We start from the raw sequence: 21,726 nt of genomic DNA on the forward strand, positions 1-21,726 counted from the left end.
AGCAGTCAGAACTGTACAGGAATGAGATGTTCTGACCACAGTGACTTCCCAAAGCCCCCTGACCCCTCCACACAACTGCAGGCACAGATGTAGGAACTGGGAGAACTTTAAAAACTGAGTCTAAAATGCAGCAAAGAATGAAAAAAACATAAATCAGTGCTAGCTGGATGTCAGTATGTTCTGCATGCTTCCTGAACTACAGTGTAGATCGATGTGGCTGAATTATCTCCCCAAGAAAGGACTCCCCATCCCTGTGGCTTTGAAATCCCTTCATTCAGTCATCCATCATCACCTCCAGAGGTGACACACAGTGTGTTAAACACACACAGGGCACAAGCTCCACTTCAGAACAGCTACAAAGGAGGAGTTGCACGGCTCAAAGCACCAACACTCCTAAAGCAGTACAGGAATGAGATATTCTGACCACAGTGACTTCCCAAAGCCCCCTGACCCCTCCACACAACCACAGGCACAGCTGTAGGAACTGGGAAAACTTTAAAAACTGAGTGTAAAACACGGCAAAGAATGAAAAAAATATAAATAAAAAATATAAATCAGTGCTGAATTATCTCCCCAAGAAAGGACTCCCCATCCCTTTGGCTTTGAAATCCCTTCAGTCAGTCATCCATCATCACCTCCAGAGGTGACACACAGAGTGTGAAACACACACAGGGTAGGAACTGGGAAAACTTTAAAAACTGACTCTAAAACACTCTAAAGAATGAAAAAAAAAATATATAAATAGCTGCTAGCTGGATGTCAGTCTGTTCTGCACGCTGCCTGAACTACAGGGAGGGGGAAAAATCTACTTACAGAGACATGATGCTCCTGGCCGTGGCTTTCCCTCCTCCACCGGCATTCCTGTGCCTCCAATCCCTCCTCCCTGCCCTGGATAAAGCCCCAGCAGCTCGGGCCAGCCCCGCTCCAGCGCTGGGCCAGCCGAGCTCCCTATTTAAGGCGCTCAGACCCCGCCTTTGCCCGCAGCCCCTGCCCGACCCTTCCCAAGCCTGGGGAGAAGCTGGGAAGGTGCTCCACAGCCACTCCAGGAGAGAGAAAGGCACTGGTTTTAAATCCAAACAAGCTGCCAGGGCTGGTTTTAGGAACGCCGCCTGGAATTCTGCTTGAGTGAATTAATAGCATCAGCTTGTGGCACTGGTGAGAGGTTTGGAAAGGCTGAGAGCGTGACTAATAGGGAACATGTGGAAAACGCATTTTGGTAAAAGCTGCTTGGCCGTTGGGAGTGAAAAATAAATAAAATAAAATAAAATAAAATAAAATAAAATAAAATAAAATAAAATAAAATAAAATAAAATAAAATAAAATAAAATAAAATAAAATAAAATAAAATAAAATAAAAGAAGCTCGCTAGTGGGGAAACCTGCCCTGAAGCTCCTGCTTTGCTGCACTGCCAGGAAAAGCTGTCCCTGTCCCTGAAGGAGGGGATTCCCCTCTCTCCAAGCTGGTGGAAGGAGCAGAGAGCAGGTGAAGGATGGGAAAGGGATTTTGAGCACCTACAGAGACTTTTCTGGCTTCTTTGCAGCTGCAGGAATGATAGCAGGGATGGGGATGCACAGGAAGCCTGAGGCAAGGGGTTCTCAAGAAGAAACCTCCACCCTGATGGTCTAAGGAGCAGCTGCTCCATCCATGAGGAGCTTTGGCATTGCCGTTCCAGCAGCACCAGGGCTCAGGGTGTCAATGCTGTTAACAGAATAAATAACATTTCTGCTGTGCTCAGAGTGGAAATGGACAGTCAGGACAGAAATTCCAGCAAGGATCAGATCCCTGAGGGCAGAAAACATGGGAAGATCTGCACTGGGGATTACAGGGGGTGTTGGAAACTGTATGGTTTATCAGGAGCTTTTATCCCTGGTGCTGACAAAACAGGATATTCAGAGCTCTGGCTGCCCAAAAAGCCTGAATGGACCTGGAAAGGCAATTCCTGCTCATTGGAACTTGTTGCCTGGATGCTCTTGCAAGAAGCGGCTGCATTTTATTGCAGCTCCATTCCTCGAGGTTTCCTGTTATAAACTAATTACTCACTTATCATCACTGATAAGTTTATTCCCTGTTTGGAATTAGTCACCCAAGATAGGCAGGAAAAGCCTTATCAGCTGGGTGAGGTGTAGGGATGAACACACCTTGGTGGGAATATGCCACACCAGGAAAACCAGGGTCTGGGAGGCATTTTTGGGGGATAAACCTCTAAAAAAGTTAAATTACCACAACCCTGGCTTCATGCTTCAGCTTCAGCATGTGGCACAGTGACAGCTTGCTCTCCCCAAGGACACAGGGAGGTTCCAGAGGAGAGCACCAGGGCTGGGGATCTCCAAACCAACCCAGGGCTGGAGATCTCCAAACCCCTCCAGAGCTGGGGATCTCCAAACTCTCCCAGGAGTGGAGATCTCCAAACCAACCCAGGGTTGGAGATTTCCAAACTCCCCCAGGGCTGAAGGTCTCCTAACTCCTCCTAGGGATGGAGATGTCCAAACCCCTCCAGGGTTTGAGATCTCCAAACTCCCCAAGGGTTGGGTTTCTCCAAACCCTCCCAGGGCTGGAGATCTCCAAACCCCCCAAAACTGAAGATTTCCAAACCCCTCCAGGGCTGGAGATCTCCAAACTCTTCAGGGCTGGAGATCTCAAAACACCCCCAAAACTGAAGATTTCCAAACCCCTCCAGGGCTGGAGATCTCCAAACCCCCCAAGGATTGGGTTTCTCCAAACCCTCCCAGGGCTGGAGATCTCCAAACATCTCCGAGGGCTGGAGATCTCCAAATCCCCCAATGGTTGGAGATTCCCAAACCCCTCCAGGGCTGGAGATCTCTGAACACCCCAAGGGTTGGGGATCTCAAAACCCTCCCAGGACTGGGAATCTCCAAACCCCTCCTGCGCTGGAGATCTCCAAACATCTCCCAGGGCTGGAGATTTCCAAACCACCCCAGGGCTGAAGATCTCCAAACCCCCCAAGGGCTGGGGATGTCCAAACCCCCTCCCCAGGGCAGGAGATCTCCAAATACCCCCAGGGCTGAAGATCTCCACACACTCCAAGGGTTGGGGATCTCCAAACCCCTCCCAGGACTGGGAATCTCCAAACCCCCTCCCCAGGGCAGGAGATCTCCCAGTGGATGCACAGGGGCAGTGGATGTTCCTTGGGTGCATCCCCCACAATCAGCACATGTCACACCTGCTCCTTCCTAAAGCCACACCCTGTGACATCCACCAGTGCTCAGGGATGGCCACCAAGAGCTCGTTCCCACCCCAGAGCTGTGGTGAAAGCCCCACCTGCTGCTGCTGGTGCAGGATGGAGCTGCAGGGAAGTGCTGTTGGTTATTTAAAAATAACCAGCTGAGAACAACTCCCAGGCTCAGCTCAGAGATAAAAGGCAGCTCAGCGTGGTCCCAGCCCCGTGGGTCAGGCAGATTTTCCAGGCTCTTTGCTTTCTAACCATCAGGGTTATTTATACACACAGCTCTCATGGCTGGGTGAAGATTTCTGGGGCATCTGTGCTTCAGGCAGGCCAGGCAACATCTGCTCCTGCTCCAGCCATCCCTCTGGCAGGGACTGAGGGGTTCCCATCACCAAACCAGCACCCAGGCAAGGAGGCAGAGCCATAAATGAATGTTCAGGGAAAAACCCACCCCTGCAGCATCCTCAGTTCAATGCCTGGCCGGGAGAGATGGGAACAAAAGAGAGGAGACAGAGGGGAAAGGGTGTGATGGAGCTTTGGGTAATTGTGGCTGCTGCTGGCAGTCACCTCTCCAAGCCACCTCTCCCCCAGGCACCATTTGTGTTTCAGAGCAGTGATCTGTGCATATTTATTTAAATGTCCTATGGAAATACAGGAGTGCTGTCACCAATGATAATGAGACCTGGTGTAACATCTCCTGCTACAGCAGGAATGAGGAATGACCATAATTACCCACTCTGAGCACAGAGCTACAGAGCTCTGGGCTGGATGGTGCTGACAGGTCATTGTCTTTGCTGATTTTCCTCTTTTGGGTGTTCATTTGTTCAGTTTTTAAACTGAAGCAATGAAGGTATGCATTCAAATGATAAGCCTGTTTTTAAAACAGGGCGCACTGTGTTGAGACAGATGTGACAAAACTGGAATAAATTCAAAGCACCATCTTTTTACCTTATTGACTATTGTTGTTTTGAGATGATGGAATTTCCCATCTGAGAAGCAAAAATGTTTGAACACCCCAAGCGAGAGCAAGATGCAAAGCAGCAGTTTTAGTTCTTATCTTTATCCTCTTGGATTAACTTCACTAAAAACTTTTTTCCCCTGACTTTTGGAGGTGGGATGCAGGACTCATCCTCACCTTTGGTGGCTGTGGGTGCTACCCACTTTGAAAGGGATTTGTGATGGAAAATGTGGCAGAGGGACAGCTAAAATGGAATATTGGGATGTGGAAAATATTATTTTTCTTTTGCCTAGACTAAAAATCTACAGAACTGTGTTGTTATTTGCCAGTAATTTGGTGGCAGTTATGGGGAAAAGGGATCTGGGGAGGAACTCTGAGGTTTCACCCCCTTCAAGATGGGCTTCAGGGGTTGACACCTCCTTCCTCAATGTGTCCTCCTTTCCTCCACCCCCTCTTGTGCTCTCAGAGCTGCTGGCCCAGGAGCACACAGGTGTGGGGGAATCCATGGGTTTGGAAGAGGATTTGGGCTCATTTTCAACCACTTTGGTTCAAGCCAGCCCTGAGAATTTGACATTTCCAGCAGCACGTGCCTGGCTGAGAGGTGAACGGAGCCCTGTGGAGAATCCCAGAATGGTTTGGGTTGGAAGGGACCCTAAAGAGCCTCCAGTTCCACCCCCTGGCCATGGGTGGGGACACCTTCCACTGCACCTGAGGGCCAAGCTGTGTCCCACTGGGACATCTCCATTTGCATTTCCTGGTGGCAAAGAGGCCACCAGCTCCCACGGGAGCCCCTCCTTCATGCCTGGATTCTCCAGAGCCTTCAGCAACACCAGGACCCAAACTGCGTCCCCAAGGACCCAAGCTATGTCCCCAGAAACCCAAGCTGTGTTCCCAAGGACCCAAACTGTGTCCCCAAGAACCTAAGTTGTGTCCCAAGGAACCCAAGTTGTCTCCCCAAGGACCCAAGCTGTGTCCCTAAGGACCCAAGTTGTGTCCCCAGGAACCCAAACTGGGTCCCCAATGACCCAAGCTATGCCATCAGGAACCCAAAATATGTCCCCAAGTTGCCAAGCTGTGTCCCCAGGTTGCCAAGCTGTGTCCCCATGGACCCAGCCTGTGTCCCCAGTGACCCAAGCCCTGTCATTGCCCCAGTGACATGGCTGGGCTGGGGCTGGGCCACATCTCCTGAATGCTTTGGGACAGCTCCCAGCAAGGATGGGAGCCCCATCCTGGGATAGGGGTTGGGTTAATGGGTGGAGGGGCCACACCTGGGGACAGAAGGAGCAATTTCCTCATGAAACAGGAACCCAACCAACAATTCCATGGGTCAGGGGATCAGGGACGAGCGTGGCTGTCCCAGGGAGCTGTTCAGGAGCTGGGAAACTGAGGCAGGGGTGAGCAGGTGGGAATGGCCCTGGTGCTGCTCAACTCACCCATGCCAGCCAAGGGCTTCCAGGCTCATTTTCAGTCCCACCAAATTCCCTGATTTAACACCAAACCCATCCCAGCTGTGCAAACTTCTCCCCTCCTTCACACAGAGCTTTGGGTGCTCTCCAAGATTTGGGGCTAATCAGGGCTTGCATCCGAAGAACTCAGCCAGAACCTTAATTCTCTTTAAAAAACCAATTTACAAGCAGCAGAAAAAGCTGTGCCAGGGTCTGCTGCTAAAATCTGCTTCATCACAAAAACTCTGCTCAGACCTTTCAGGGCAGTGGTGATGCCAACCCCAATGCAAATGTCACTTCAAGGACAGAAAGACAAAATCTCTACTTATTCATCATCAGGTTGATTTTTATCCTGCATCCAGCTCTGTTGGATGAACCTAAGAAGGTTTTGATGTGGAAAAGAATTATGTGGTTGGTCTCTGGCTCTTTGCAAGGATGAAACAGGGAAAATCTGGTCTTACACATTTTTCCAAAGCCCGTGGGGATTTTGGCTGAATAATGTAAGACTGTTTGAAAGCGAGGTGAGGGATGTTTTCCTTCATGCACTCTGAAAATGTAAACTCTGGCTCTGAGCTGCCATGACATTTGGACCACAGCTATGCCTCAGTTAGCACAAAGATAGGTCAGAAAATGGAATTTCTGTGAAGTTTGCATTGGTTTGTGCCTGGAGCCAGAAGCCAGGGCTGTTAGCAGAATAAATAACATTTCTGCTGAAAAACAGGGAAAGTTTCCTTCAGATATCACTGGCTGATCACTGCAGAAAGGTAAAAGCACTTCACTTTGAAAATGACCTAAAAACTTATCTGATATGCTTAAATAACAACAAGATTTATATTCTAAAGTACAAAAGCCCAGAGGAAATGTTTAAACCCAGGCTGGAGAGCAGAAGCAATTTATTCCAGCCCTTCCCAGCTGAACATTTCTCTGCCGTGGACACATTCCTGAGATAAATTTCAGTGTTGAGAAAAAAACACATTAATTTTTCTGAGGGGAACCTTTCTGCTGAAGTGTCTGAGGCGGTGAGATGGCAATGAGATGACACTGAGGGATGGCAAGAAGGGACTCAGGTGGAGCTCTGAGATGTGGCCCAGCAAAGCCCTTTGTAGCATTTTTTCCCCCCGCATCTGCTCCTGCTCCAAAGAAAACATCTGCCTCCATAGCCAGAGGTCCAATTGAGCCATTATTCCCTCCTCTATTTGCTTCCCTTTCCTGAAGTAGCTGTGGGAGCAGTGGGAATGAAAGGCCATCCCCAACCCCACCCATCAGGGTCATCCCTGGAGCTGGAGCTGCCCCTGTTCCTCCTGGAATCCCATCCTGCCTCCCTGAGCTCTCATAACAGGAAGCAATAAAATTTCCACTCGGTGTTGCCAGCCCTGTGAAGCCAAGCCAGGCTTGACTTGCTCTAGACCTTCCTGAACGTGTACAAAAGAGTGAAAAGAAATGAAAAAAAAAAATTAAACAATTCAATTAAAATCAGAGGAAATCCATCCCCAGGCTGTGCAAAAGTTCACAGCTCATCTCCTCCTCCCTCTGTTGTCCATGTGGACATTCCTCCATCCAGCAGTGCCTCAATGCAGGTGGAAAAGGGTCAGGGTGTATGGGAGAGGTTAGGGAATGCTGGAAATAAAAAGGGAAATGGACACATTTTTGGCTGCTCCAGCAAGGTGTGGGTTTGGTGGTTTATTTCCCCAACACCTGTGGACGGGCAGAAATGGAGGGAGCTTGGAAGAGCCCCAGGAAAAAGGGGTCAGGAGAGGGTGGAAGTTCAGCCACAGCTTCTGAGCTGCATTCAGGAGCTGCTGGGTGAGGTCCCTGACTGGTGCCAAGTGGGTGAAAGGAACATTTTCCCCTATTTTTCAGCAGCATGAAAACCCCACTCCCAATGTCAGTGTGGGAAGAGGGAAGGGGATGGGAGCAGCAGCACCTCAGGGACAGCTTGAGCATAAATCAGCAACCCCCAGAGTGGAGGTGGAGCAGTTCAGTCCTTGGCACCCTCCCAAAGAAAGGCATGGAGGTGACAGAGCTGGAGCCCCTCTGCTCTGCAGCCAGGCTGGGAGAGCTGGGAATGCTCACAAGGAGCTCCAGGGAGAGCTCAGGGCCCTGCCAGGGCCTGAAGGGGCTCCAGGAGAGCTGGAGAGGGACCAGGGACAAGGGGTGGAGGGACAGGACACAGGGAATGGCTTCAAAGTGAAAGAGAGAGAATGTTTAGATGGGATATTGTGAAGGAATTCCTGGCTGGGAGGGTGGGCAGGGGCTGGGATGGAATTCCCAGAGCAGCTGTGGCTGCCCCTGGATCCCTGGCAGTGTCCAAGGCCAGGCTGGATGGAGCTTGGAGCAGCCTGGGACGGTGGAAGGTGTCCCTGCCATGGCAGGGGTGGAACAGGATGGGCTTTGAGGTCCCTTCCAACCCAAACCATTCCATGATTCCATGGTTCTCTGAAAGCTCAACACCTCCTCCAGCTTTCCCCACCAATCTCCCCCTGCAGACACCTGCAATTCTCACAGGTTTGGGGTGGTTTTATGTGTGGAAAATGCTTTGCAATGTCACAGCCAAGCTGCTGACCCTGAGAGTTTGACTCTTTTTTTTTTTTCCCCCAGAAGTTCCAGTGGAAAAAATGATTGGTGTCACTTCTGTCAGCACACTCCTCATCCATGTCAGACACTGCAGCAGATGGCACGAGCTGCTCACACCCAGCCAGGACAGCCATCAGAAACGGTCCAAAGTCATTTAATGTTTTTATCTTCTCTTGGAGAACAAGTGACAGGACAAGAATAAATGGTCTCAAGTTTATGGCACCAGGGGAGGTTTAGATTGGGAATTAGGGAAAAATTCTTCACAAGAAAGAGTTGTAAAACACTAGAACAGAGTGCCCAGGGCAGTGGTGGAGTCACCATTACTGGAAGTGTTCAAAACTGTTTGAATGTGACACCTGGGGATGTGGTTGAGGGATGGTTATGATGGTGCTGGGTTGCCTGGTGATGATCTTAAACAATTCTATGTTTCTAATGATTCTAATTTTTTACAAAAGCAAAAATATCTGTAATTTGCCAACCAAAAGGAACCTCTCAACTCTAACAGGGCCAGGAGCTTACAGTGAGCAAGTTCTCCATCAATTTGTCCAGGAACAGGACCCAGACCAGGTGTTTGCATCAGGTCCAGGTTTGTTTGCTCTGCCAGGTCCTCAGGATGGTCCCTCACACTGCCCTGGCCAGACCCTGGCACCACTGAGGACTGCCCTGCCCTACACCATCCTTGGGGCAGAGCTCATGTCCTGCTGCTCTAAACAGCCCTGAGGTGGTTGAGGACAATCTGGGGCTCATTTGGAGCAGCTGCTGGGCTTGAGAGCAGCTTCAGGGTCCTGCTTGGGTGTGTCCCCTCCTCAGGGTCCTGCTTGGGTGTGTCACCTCCTCAGGGTGCTGAGTCACACTCTGGGGCTCAGCCTGCTCTGCCAGCAATGGAATCACGGAATCCCAGGTGTATTTGGGATGGAGGGGATCTTAAAGCCCATCTTTAAAGCCATGGCAGGGACACCTTCCACTGTCCCAGGGTGCTCCAAGCCCCATCCAGCCTGGCCTTGGACACTTCCAGGGATCCAGGGGCAGCCACAGCTGCTCTGGGCACCCTGTGCCAGGGCCTGAGCACCCTCAAAGGGAAGAATTTACTCCTAATATCTCATCTAAAGCTACCCTCTATCAATCAATCTCTATCCCCCTTGTCCAAATTCCCCCTCCAGCTCTCCTGGAGCCCCTTTAGCCACAAGAAGGGGCTGCAAGGTCACCTTGAATCCTTCTCCTCTCCAGGCTGAACAATCCCAACTCTCTCAGCCTTTCCCCACAGGAGAGGTTCTCCATCCCTCTGGTCTCTCAAACCCCCCACCCACCACAGAGGTTCTGCTTGCAGGAGCTGAGGTGAAGCTCAGGCAGCAGGACTTGTGAGATAAGACAAAATTTTACCCAAACCATCATATCTGAAATAGCAGATCTTTCTGCAGATTCCAACACTCGTTGCTGGGCTATCTGTTTTATCTATTTCCCAATCTTTTGGCTTTGGAGAAGCCTCTGACTTGTCAGGTCAGACAGAGCCATAACAGTGAGGCTGCTCCATGATCCAAGTGTTGTGCAAACAGGGACAAGGGCTGGGAACAGCTGTCAAACCCTTCTCTCCACCATAGAAACCCTTCTCTGTGCCCTCCCCACATAAATCTGCTGCACTATCGCTAGCCCAAATCACCAAAATATCCTCCTGAGCTCAGCCCTGGACACAGATTTTCTTCATGGTAACAAAATCTTTATGGTAAAGCAATTCAACACCAACTTTAAAACTGTATTGAAGACAGCAAGAAGTTGCCCAGAGAGGCTGTGCCCTCCCCAGATAAATCTGCTGCACAATCGCCACCCCAAATCACCAAAATATCCTCCTGAGCTCAGCCCTGGACACCAGATTTTCTTCATGGTAATAAAATCTTTATGGTAAAGAAATTAAATTTTAAAATTATATTGAAGACAACAAGAAGTTGCCCAGAGAGGCTGTGCCCTCCCCATCCATCCCTGGAGCTGTTCCTGACCAAGCTGGACAGGGCTTGGAGCAGCCTGGGGTAGTGGAAGGTGTCCCTGGCAGAGCTTGGAATGAGGTGATCTTTAAGGTCTCTTCCAGCCCAAACCATTCTGGGATTCTATGGAGACAAGAAGGAAAATGCCAGAGCAGATCCAAGACACTCGGGTGTGACTTCGTGGCCCCTTTCCTCACTACTAATTAGACCTAAATGGAATTAAAAGGGAAGACAGAGACTCGAGCATGAAAAATAAGGCAGCAGATGGGTCTTGCCAAACTGTTCTTAGATAACAGACACAACAGAAAGTAAGGAAAAATAGGAAACATCATTTCCACAAGTGCTTTCCTCCCCTCCTGGCCGGGTTCCCAGCACGACCAGGGCAGGTTCCCACTCTGCTCACCGAGATATTTCATTACACAGATATCACCAGCAAATATTTAATTACCCCTTAGGTAATTAGGCACAGACTCAATTACACAGCCAGGTTTGCATGCAAAGAGAGAGAAAAGCCCAGAGGAGAGCCCAGGGCTGGGTGAGCAGCACAGTACCTTCCAGAGCTCCAGGCTGGAGCATCAGCCAGGGCTGCAGGTCCTGATCTGAGGAGGGTCTGATCTGAGGGGTGGAACAGGGACAGGAACCTTCCTGGACATGCTTACATAGGTGGTCCCCACCCGCTGACGTGCAGAGGTCAGCAGCTCCTGCCTCACATCTGGACAGCCCCGCGTCCCCCGTGCCAAGAAGGGACACTGCCAGAATCACATTTCCTGGAACCATCCCTTTTCTCAGGATTCTTCTCCTGGGAAGCTGAAAAGCCTCAGAGAAAAAGGAAAACTATAATTATCTGATTTGCTTCTCCTCTGTTTTGCTGCTTTGGAATGTGTTTGGAGATTGTTTATCCAACAGGTGATTGTTTCATTGGTTTCATGTGAATCGTTTTGACTCTTTGGCCAATCACAGCCAAGCTGTGTCAAGGCTCTGGAAGGAGTCACAAGTTTTCATTATTATCTTTTTAACCTTCTGTCTGTATCCTTTCTGTATTCTTTAGTATAGTATGGTATTCATTAATATAATATAGTATAATTAAATAATCAATAAGCCTTCTGAGAACATGGAGTCAGATTCATCATTCCTTCTTTTATCTTTTTAGCTTATGTCTGTATCCTTTCTGTATTCTTTAGTATAGTATAGTATTCATTAATATAATACAATATCATAAAATAATAAATTAGCCTTCTGAGAACATGGAGTCAGATCCATCATTCCTTCCTGCCATGGGGCACCCCACAAATACAACAGGACACGATGTGTCTGATCATCCCCAAAGGCTGCAGGGCTGCAGGGGTATTGGGTCAGGGTCCCTCTCTCCCCTCAGGAGTGGGGCAGTGCCATGGGGAAGGTGTCCCCAGGCTGGCATCCAGATGGGAATGGAGCCAGTGCCAGCTGGCCCTGGGCCACGCTGCTGCTCAGAGCAAAGGCTGGCCTGAGAGCTGCAGTGCTGGAGTCCTTTGGGCACCCAGGGGGGCTCCAGCAGCACCTTCCCCACCCCCTCACCACAGTGGGCATGAGCACACACCTGCCTGTTGGACAAACCCTGCACCACAGCACCAAACCCTACACCAGCACACCAAACCCTACACCATAGCACCACACCCTAGACCAGCACCACAAAAACCTACACCACAGCACCAAACACTGCACCAGCACCACAAAAACCTACACTACAGCACCAAATCCTACACCAGTACCACAAAAACCTACACCACAGCACCAAACCCTACACTACAGCACCACACCCTACACCAGCACCACAAAAACCTACACCACAGCACCAAACCATGCACCAGCAGCACCAAATCCTACACCACAGCACCACACCCTACACCACAGCACCACCAAACCCTACACCAGCAGCACCAAACCCTGCACCACAGCACCACAAAAATCTACACTGGCACCACCAAACCCTGCACCACAGCACCACAAAAATCTACACTGGCACCACCAAACTCTACATCAGCACTACAAAAATCTACACTGGCACCACCAAACCTATACCAGCATCACCAACCCTATACCACAAATTCTACCCTACACCACAAAACCCACACCACACCACCAAACCTACAGCAGCAGCACCAAACCCACACCAGCACCATGAAAAATGACCCAACACCACCAAACCCTACACCACACCCCCAAACCTATGCCAGCACCCCCAAACTGTACAGCAACACCACCAAACCTACACCAGCACCATGAAAAATGACCCAACACCACCAAACCTACACCAACACCCCCAAACCATCACACTTCAGGCCAAGGCAGATGATCCCAGCCTTGCTCCCTGCCCTGTCCCAACAAAGGATGGACCAAGCTGGTTGGACAAGGATGAAAGGAGCCAGGAGATGTGGGCTGCAGCCAGGTGTCCTCAGGGGACCATTATGGGATGGCACCTTCCTCCAGACAGGATCCACCATGCGGCTGCACTGCAGGAGCGCACAATCCCTTCCAGCCTCAATCCTTAATGAACGGGTCATGAAATCACAGAATCCTGGAACTGTTGGGGTTGGAAGGGACCTCTGGAGATCAGCCAGTCCAACCCCCCTGCTCAGGCAGGGTCACAGAATCACAGAATAATGAGGTTGGAAGAGACCTCCAAGATCTTCGAGCCCAACCCATGCCCTAACACCTCAGCCAGACTATAGCACCCAGTGCCATGGCCAGTCTTTTTTTAAACACATCCAGACATGGTGATTCTACCACCTCCCTGGGAAGACCATTCCAGTACTTTATTATTCTTTTGGTGAAAAATTTCTTCCTAATATCCAACCTGTACCTTCCTTGACATAGCTAGAGGCTGTGTCCTCTGGTTCTGTCAGAGACCAGCCCCACCTGTCTGCAGCCTCCCTGCAGGAGTTGTAGAGAGCAATAAGGGCACCTCTGAGCCTCCTCTCCTCCAGGCTGAGCACCCCCAGCTCCTTCAAACGTTCCTCACAGGGTTTGTGTTCCCAGCCCCTCTCCAGCCTCGTTGCCTCCTCTGGACGTGCTCAAGCATCTCAATGTCCTTCCTAAACTGAGGGGCCAGAGCTGGACACAGCTGGGGGAGAAGCTTCATTCAGCTGTGCCTTCCACCAGTCTTTTCTTTGCTCCAGGTGACCTGTAACAGGTGGCACAGGAACTCATCCTGGTGGGTTTGGGGTGTCCCCAGAGAGGGGGGCTCCACACCCTCCCTGGGCAGCTGTTCCAGAGCTCTGCCACCCACCATGGGAAGAAGTTTTTCCTCATGTTGAGGTGGAACTCGTTGTGTTTTTGTTCATGGCCATTGCTCCTCATCCTGTCCTGGGGAGGTCACCAGTCCTGTGAGGGACAGCACCCCTCACTGTCCCTGGGCAGCCACAGCAGGCTGTGCCCCACACCAGCACACACTCTGCTTCCCTACAGGTTGCTCTGGCGAATGAGCAGCAATAAAAAGCTGGAGAGAAGCAAGGATAATGTGGAATCCAGCTGTGAAAACAAAGATTAAATCCCTCTGGGCCTACGACCTCCCTTGGCCGGCGCGCGGGAAAAAACGCGCCAACACCAATTCCCCTCCTCACGTCCTTCCAACTGGGAACTTTTCATGAATGAGCACACTGGGGCGGAAGGGGAGGGCAGGGAGGTGGAGGAGGATGAGGAGGAGGAGGAGGAGAGCCTTCCCATGCCTGTTACACAGGGGAAGCTGCAGCTCGTGGCTGTGGGCCCAAGCCAGCAACGCTCCGTGCTCAGGGCTGATCCACAGCCTGAGACAAGAGGGGATGAGGGCTCGGTCTTTGTTTTCAGGTTGGTCCTGAATGCAGAGATCTTCCCTGTCAGGAGCCAGGACATCCCTCTGGCTGTCCTGAGCAGCCCAGAGCCCTGCCAGGGGTCTCAGACACCCTGGCACAGAGCCCAAAAACCCCTGTGGTTTTGATTATGACCTGTGGGGCAAGTTACCAACCTTGGATGAAGACCAGCAAGCCATGACAGTTTAGGTAGAATAATAGTGAAGTTATCATGGGGTGGAAAAGTCGATTTTAGGGTTTCTGGTATGGGGGTTCAGGGGGCAAGATGGAGGGAACTGGGAGTGTCCAGCCTTTCTCCTTCTTCTTCTTCTTGGCCTCCATCTTCTGCTGTGATGGTGGCACTTTTGGATTGGTTTAGAGTAGAAGCTCAGTGTCTAACATAGGTGATAGGTATTGGAAAGTAATTGTAAACATTGCACACGTAGTTTTCAGTATAAAGACATAACCCTGCCCTGGGGGCAGGCAGAGTGCCTCTGTCTGTCCTGCTGGATGGACCTCGGCAGGGCAGGAGAAAATTTTTTATAGATAAGACACAATAAACAACCTTGAGACCGAGAAATGAAGAGCTCTGACTCCTTCTTCGACCGCCAGGCAGGGAAAAGAGACTTTTGAACTTTTCTCAGGGTCACTCTGAGCAGCTAAAGATCTTGACACTTCCCAAGGAAGCACCAGGCCTGTGGGCGCAGGTAGGGATGTGCCCCCTGTTGACAGAGTGACCAAATTATCCTTTGTCTCCTCCAAAAGGAAAAAAGTCCAGAAGTTTCTCTCCTCAGTTAGGTGAAAAGACATCCCATAGGACCTTGGGGACTTCAGCTCAAACCTAAGGATAGCCAACTGGACAGGAGCCAAAAGGTCCTGCCTGGGCAATTTACTAGAAAAAGAAGAGAACAAAGAAACAAATTGCTTTTGTGAGGTGTTTTATCAGGAGCAAGAACCTCTTGCACCTGGCTTGTTTTTTTCTCTGTAAAGAGCTTTGTTATTTTGCCCTTTATTAAAACATTTCTGTTTCCAACACTGCCACAGAAGCCATCCTGCTGATTTTATGCCTTCTAAGGTAGCTGAGCTATCTTGGGTGTGATACAAATCTCCAAGAGCTTATGAGACCTGGCTCGAGGAGACCCCAAAATCAGGTGCAGGTTTTGCTAGAGAAAAGAACAGCTCAGGTGAGCCCTGCCCTGCTCACCCCAAACCTCCACCACCCCTGGGAAGGGGCAGCTCCTGCTGCCAGGGCAGGTACCGCTGGTGAATTTGTCTGGTTCCCAGGCAGGGATGCCTGAAGCTCCTCTGTGAGGCTGGGGATGGGACACAGAGGATGTTGCAGTCATGGTTTAATTCACAATAATCCTAAAATCCCTCCATGACGTGCAACAAGCCCCTTCCCAGGCTCCCAGTCTGGTGCTCACATTTCTTCCACACCTTCTGCCAGCCAAGGGCTGGTTCAGCTTCCTCTGCTAAGTTTAAAGACACAAAAAACACAGAAAATGCTGTGGAAAGGGGGTATTTAAGGGGAAAAAAAACCCTGATTCTCCTTCACTTAGTGATAAATAGACCTGAAGAATGCCAAGCCAGAGTCTCTGACCTCCAGGCAGCTTTTGGGACAGGTCTCAGTTTGATGCTGAGGTCCATCCTCTTTGCTGTGGTGGTCGCTGCCTGGGCACCCATCCCACCACATTTCAATATTCCAGGAAACCCCCTGAGAATTTTCTGGAGTGAAAAGCTGCAATCACTGACCCTGGCCATCACCAGAAGCTGAGGAAAGAAGATGAAGTGGTGGGAGGCTCTGCTTGAAAATTCACTCTTTCCATCTCTGGTTCTTTCCCTCCCTTCCTCTCCAAGTCATCCTCCCTTCAAGCCTCCAGGCAGAAACAATTAAGAAACCACACCACCATCTGTGTTTCTGAGAAACCCGAAGAAACAACCTAACATGAAACAACCCCTCCAAATCATGTCCTGCTGGGGGGCCTGGAGCCAGAGGAGCAGCCCCACACCTGACTGGTGGCACCCGACTCACCGAGCTGTGATAACTACAGAGCCTCTGAGCTTCCTTGTGTCATTTTAAAGCAGATCTGCACCCATTGTCATCTTTTTTTTCCTGGCTGCTTTTTGGTCTCTACTGATCTCAAAGCCTTGGAGCCTCCACTCAGTCCTCTGGAGCTCATGTCAGTGCTGCTTGGCCAGCTCTGTGCTGCCCCTGGGGTGACTGCAGGCAGAAATGAGCAGAAGATCCCTATTCCATGCCCTTTATTCCCTATTCCACCCCTGTGGAATCCCACAGGGGGTTAGCTGCAGTGGTGGAGTGCTTGCTCAGCATGTGTGAGGCAATGGGATTGGTGCCTGCATTCTCCTTCTGGGAACCAGATGATCTTTAATGTCCCTTCCAACCCACGCCATTGGATTCTGTGATCTCCCCCTGTCCCAAAGAGAACAAGGGAAATCTTAGTTTTGTCTTCCCTTGACCTTGAGGGTCCTGCAGACCAGGATTGTCAGCACCAGACACAGCCCTGGGGTGGAGGGTGGCCGAGATATGACAGGAGAAGGGACTTGGCTGGTGGGGGACAACATCCAAACCAAGCCCTGGATGTCCCACAGAAGGCTTCTCCCATGGCATTGTCACCCTGTCCCGTGTGGGACCTGATCCCAACCCTCCTGCGTGGATGTGTGTCACAGACATCCTTTATGAAAAATCCTTCCCTAAGGATTTTTCCTCCTGAGAAGCTGAGAGGCCTCAGGAACAAAATGTAACCAATGGTTATCTGCTGCTGTGGAATGCAACAGGGGCATCTGGGATTGGGCTCAGGTGGTTGTTTCTAATTAATGGCCAATCACAGCCCAGCTGGCTCAGACAGAGAGCCTGAGCCACAAACCTTTGTTATCATTCTTTCTTTTTCTATTCTTAGCCAGCCTTCTGATGAAATCCTTTCTTCTATTCTTTTAGTATAGTTTTAATGTAATATATATCATAAAATAATAAATCAGCCTTCTGAAACATGGAGTCAGATCCTCATCTCTTCCCTCATCCTCAGACCCCGGTGTGCACACGGTCACAGGGTGTGTGTGCCTCTTCTGCCATGACAAAATTCAATATTATCACCCTGCCATGAGCCCAGACCCAGCTTTGTGTCCATCCCCACTTTTTTGGGGCCCCAAAAGTGAGCAGGCCTTCTCCTGGCACACCTGACCCCACATCCCAGCAACCTCAGCAGAGCAGGTCCAGCCCTTGTCCTGCTGCTGCCCATTCAGAGCTCCTCACTCCACCCTTCCCAAAAATCCTGCTGACCAAGTGGGATTTCTCCTTTGGCCAAGGCCCTTCTCTTCTGCTCTCCATTTCATTGCCAAGAATTTCCAAAACCTGGCGGGAAATTAGAGAACCAGCAAAACCTGCCCTGCCTTGGAGCTCATTTCCTGCCAGCCGTCCTCTGTCAGGCACTGAGAGCAAAATATTTCAGGCTTTTCCAGGCACTAAATCACCCATTTGGACTGGTAATGGGGGCAGCTGAACTACACCTAGTTCCACCTATTGAAATGATGGCAGCAGCCTCCATCCCACAGGAACTGACCCCTCTGCTGCTGCTGGAAGTGCTGCTGACATCCATTTCCAGAGGTGTTGGTGGAGCCACCACAGAGCCTGGGGTGGGTGGAGGGCTGCAAGCTCCAGGGGCTGGAGATGGGATGTGGGGTGTTCAACCCAAAGGAGAAGCCAAAAGCTTCATGGAAAAGAAGAAACAAATGAGGTAGGGAGTAAAGAACTTAGAGGGAAAGCATTCTGAGGGGATGGAATGGGGGTACAAAGGATCAAACCATTTCTCTAACTAACTGAGAATAGCTATCTTTTCTAATAGAAACAACAATAAAACTTGTAAAAACACACAATGCCACAGACAGGTACACAGCAGAAATATCAATTAATCCCAAATTAATGCAAATCCCTTCTTTGGGCATCCACCTCCAATTCTAATTAAATGCAACACCAATTCCTTCTACAGGAGAAGAAATGAATGCAGCTTCAAAGCCTGAAGAAGGAGCATCTTTGCAGAACACAAAACCACAAATTTATTACCTTCATTAAAAAGCCTCCCCAAACCTGCCACAGACCCTCTGATTCCACTCATGCAATCCCATCCTCTTCCCAGGGATTACATGGATATGATGAATTAGCCCTACCAGACTGATCATAAAGGGAAATTAAGGTTGGAAATGAGCTCTAAGATCATCAAATCCAACCATCAACCCAGCACTGCTGTGTTCACCTCAAACCATGTTCCCAGGTGCCACGTCAATGTGTATTTGAACATTTTCAGGGATGGTGACTCCACCACTGCCCTGGGCAGCCCCTTCCAATGCCTGACCACATTTTAGGGAATAAAATCACCCGAATATCCAATCAACACCTCACCTGGTACAACTTGAGGCCGTTCCCTCTGCTCCTGTCCCTGTGCCCTGGAGCAGAGCCCGATCCCCCCTGGCTGTCCCCTCCTGTCAGGAGCTGTGCAGAGCCACAAGGGCCCCCTGAGCCTCCTTTGCTCCAGGCTGAGCCCCTTCCCAGCTCCCTCAGCCTCTCCTGCTGCTCCAGACCCTCAATGTCCTTCTTGGCCTGAGGAGCCCACACATGGACACAGAATTCAAGGTGTCCCAGCAGTGCCAGCACAGGGGGACAATCCTTGCCCTGGCTCAAGCTGGTTGCTCAGAATCAGCCTATTCCAGCCACAGAACCAGAGAAAATCCAAACTGGAAAGGTTCTACAAGGACCAACACTCTCCAGTCACCACTGAAGTTCTGCATTCAGAAACACCCAACTGGGCTTCATAGGACTGAGAAATGGGGCCACCATGGAGGTGACCATGGGCTCCTCCTGCAGCTCTCAGCACAGTCTGCCCAGCACAGAAGTCCACACACCCCCAGCCCATCACCTGCCCCATCCTGGCCACCCCAAGAAGTCATTGCTGCCCCACCAGCTCTCCCTGCCCAGATTCCTGTCCAGCCCCCACTTCTGGAATTTTGGGTGCTTTCACTTGTGGTTTGGGAGATGACCAATTTCACCCTGCCTGTGCACACAATGTTAAACTAGGGACAAGAAGGGGATTTGGGAACATTCAGCCTCTCTGCTGGGCAGTGGAAGGGGCTGGGTGAAATCTGCTTCCCTGGGCAGATTTTCCCTGTTTTTGAAAAGCAATTACTGGCAGGGAAGACCAAATCCTGCATTCCTCAGCGAAGGAATCTGGATGATGTCACCTCCTGCCCAGTGGCAGGAGCATTCCTGCCCGAGTCCTCCCGCCAGGCAGCCCCTGCCTTTCCTCCAAATATTTGTTTTGGCTGGTTTTTAGGAAGCTTGGACTAACAGCAGGATGGGCTTTCCTACTGTAAGGTCTGCCCTGAGCAGCACGTTCACAGGGCCAGGGGTTAACAGAGGCTCAAATGTGTCAGCCAAAATTTTACTGCCAGTAGCAAAGTGGGGGATTTGTTGCTTTTGTGTTTTTCCTCCTCCTTTACAATCTGTGTGGTTCAGTGCAGGCTGAGAGATATCAGAAATCTCTTAAAAGAGAAGGTTCTCTGCCTCACTGAAACACTTTGAACCAAATTCCTTAAATTTTCTTGTACTTGTGACTAGACTAGAGGCACGTAGATGTGCTTGTACTGCTGTGCCCTTCCTTCCCTCCTTTCTTGTTAGGATCCAGCCAGCAGGACACACCTTCTGAGGTGCCTAATGCCAGCCAGGACCTTTCCAAAACAGCTGGCCTGGAATAAAGTGCCCTTTTGCCTGGCAGGGGAGTCCCAGTGGATGTTTCTGGGATAAGGGCTGCAGGGGTATGGAGCAACTCTGGGGTGATGCAGAGGCAGGACCTTGTGCCATGGTCTCCTCAAAAGGATGAAATCTCTGTGGCATCCTCCAGGACTGGATTTAAGGCACTGGGGTGGGATTTCATTGTTTAAATTTGGGTGGTCAACCCTCCTTGGAGCTGTGTGGCACAGACACCTTTTATGAAAAAGCCTTTCCTTAGGGTTTTTCCTCCTGAGAAGCTGAGAGGCCTCAGGAACAAAATGTAACCAATGGTTATCTGCTGCTGTGGAATGCAACAGGTGCATCTGGGATTGGGCTCATGTGGTTGTTTCTAATTAATGGCCAATCACAGCCCAGCTGGCTCGGACAGAGAGTCCAAGCCACAAACCTTTGTTATCATTCCTTCCCATTCTATTCTTAGCCAGCCTTCTGATGAAATCCTTTCTTCTGTTCTTTTAGTATAGTTTTAATGTAATATATATCATAAAATAATAAATCAGCCTTCTGAAACATGGAGTCAGATCCTCATCTCTCCCCTCAACCTGAGATCCCTGATCCACAGTCACAGCTGAGCACAGGTGCCCAGAGCAGCTGTGGCTGCTCCATCCCTGGCAGTGCCCAGGGCCAGGTTGGATGGGGCTTGGAGCAGCCTGGGACAGTGGAAGGTGTCCCTGCCCATGGCCCTTCCAACCCAAACCATTCTGCAGTTCTGTGACAGCCAGGGACTGTCTGGGACTCATCTCAGCTTCCAGCTCTCCCCTCCACTCCTCTAAATGTCCCCACCTGCTCTGAGGAACCAGGAGACCCAAAGCACACCCTGCCCAAGGTGTGGCACCCCCCTGCAACTCTTTTTACATTTTACACTGCCCTTAAGAGTTCCCATCCCACACCAAGGTGCTGCTCACACCCCATGGATCACCCACTTCTCCTCAGCACCTGTGATGTGGAGAAGGGAAGGTGGACATGGCTGGAGGGATCAGGAGCTGAATTCAAAGCAGGTTTCTTAAGGCAGGTGCATAAATTCTTTCCCTATGCTCCAAGATGATCCATTGCTGGCACCTGAAAAAGTTTCCTGCTCTCAGACTAATTCTGCAAGACTCATGGGAGGGGGATAATCCAGTGGAAAATGAAGAGCAGGAGGTTGTTTCTTGTGAGGGGCTTGTGAGGTTCAACCACTCCAAATCCCACAGGTGATGATGGGATCTCACCCAGACACTGATTTCACTAAAACCTCAGCTAGGACACTGAGATCCTACAAAGACTTGGGGAGAGGAGTGATGGGATAGAAATGAGCCCCATTTCCAACACCAGCACAAGGTGTTACCCCACATCTGAGTTATAAAAAAACCCCACATTTAACCAACTGCTTCTTTTCCCAAGCTGAAACCTCTTGCATCTGCTGATCATCTTGTTCTGTCAGGCTGTGAGCAGGGACAGGAGCCTGAGGCACCACCACAATCTGTCCCTCTCAGTGCCAGATGTGACCTTCGGTGGCAAAATGACCCAACCTGGATGGATCCCACCCTGCTGATGGCTGAAATCATCTCTCCTTCCCTTTGGGGACTGCAGGCAGCAGCAGCCCCTCAGAGCCAGGCATTTTGCAGCCCTGATTCAACCCTTCTGCAATTAGCACAGGGCTTCTCATCAGCTCTCTGTTGTTTTTCAGCCCTGGTGATAAAAGGCTTCCGTGAACGTTTCCAGCCGTACACAAACTGCAGCCTGCCAACATAAACACCATAAAAACACTCCCAATAAATCAGAGCTCGCCCTCACTAGGCCTATTCAAATTCTCTGGAATGGCTAAAAAAGTGCTCTGGGCTGCCAGGAGGCTTTGCAGCCACAGGATCTGGGAGGGAGGGAGACAAACAGGGAGAAGGACTGAGAGGAAGCTGGAGCTGAGCTTCCTCCTCATCCTCCCACCCCGGGATCTCCAGGAGAGCTCTGCTCATGGAGGAATAAATAAAGGAGCTCCACGCCCACACAGGTCCT

The 21,726-nt window shown here is 50.4% G+C and overlaps 1 protein-coding gene across 5 annotated transcripts in view; it reads right to left on the reverse strand.

Annotated features, from left to right (window-relative positions):
- GJC2 (gap junction protein gamma 2) overlaps positions 1 to 21,726 on the reverse strand; it is a 49,107-nt gene that overhangs the window by 10,938 nt on the left and 16,443 nt on the right. Inside the window, exon 1 of one of the 5 annotated variants that reach the window (XM_071419271.1) lies at positions 814 to 1,375. The exons of the other annotated variants lie outside the window; for them this stretch is intronic. The gene's annotated coding sequence lies outside the window, so the exon portion shown is untranslated. Of the gene's footprint in view, positions 1 to 813; positions 1,376 to 21,726 lie in introns of those variants that run through there. 5 annotated transcript variants of the gene reach the window in all.

This window comes from Agelaius tricolor, unplaced genomic scaffold (assembly GCF_023055355.1).
Source record: "Agelaius tricolor isolate 1412-34295 unplaced genomic scaffold, bAgeTri1.0.p SCAF_103, whole genome shotgun sequence".
Classification (NCBI taxonomy): domain Eukaryota; kingdom Metazoa; phylum Chordata; class Aves; order Passeriformes; family Icteridae; genus Agelaius; species Agelaius tricolor.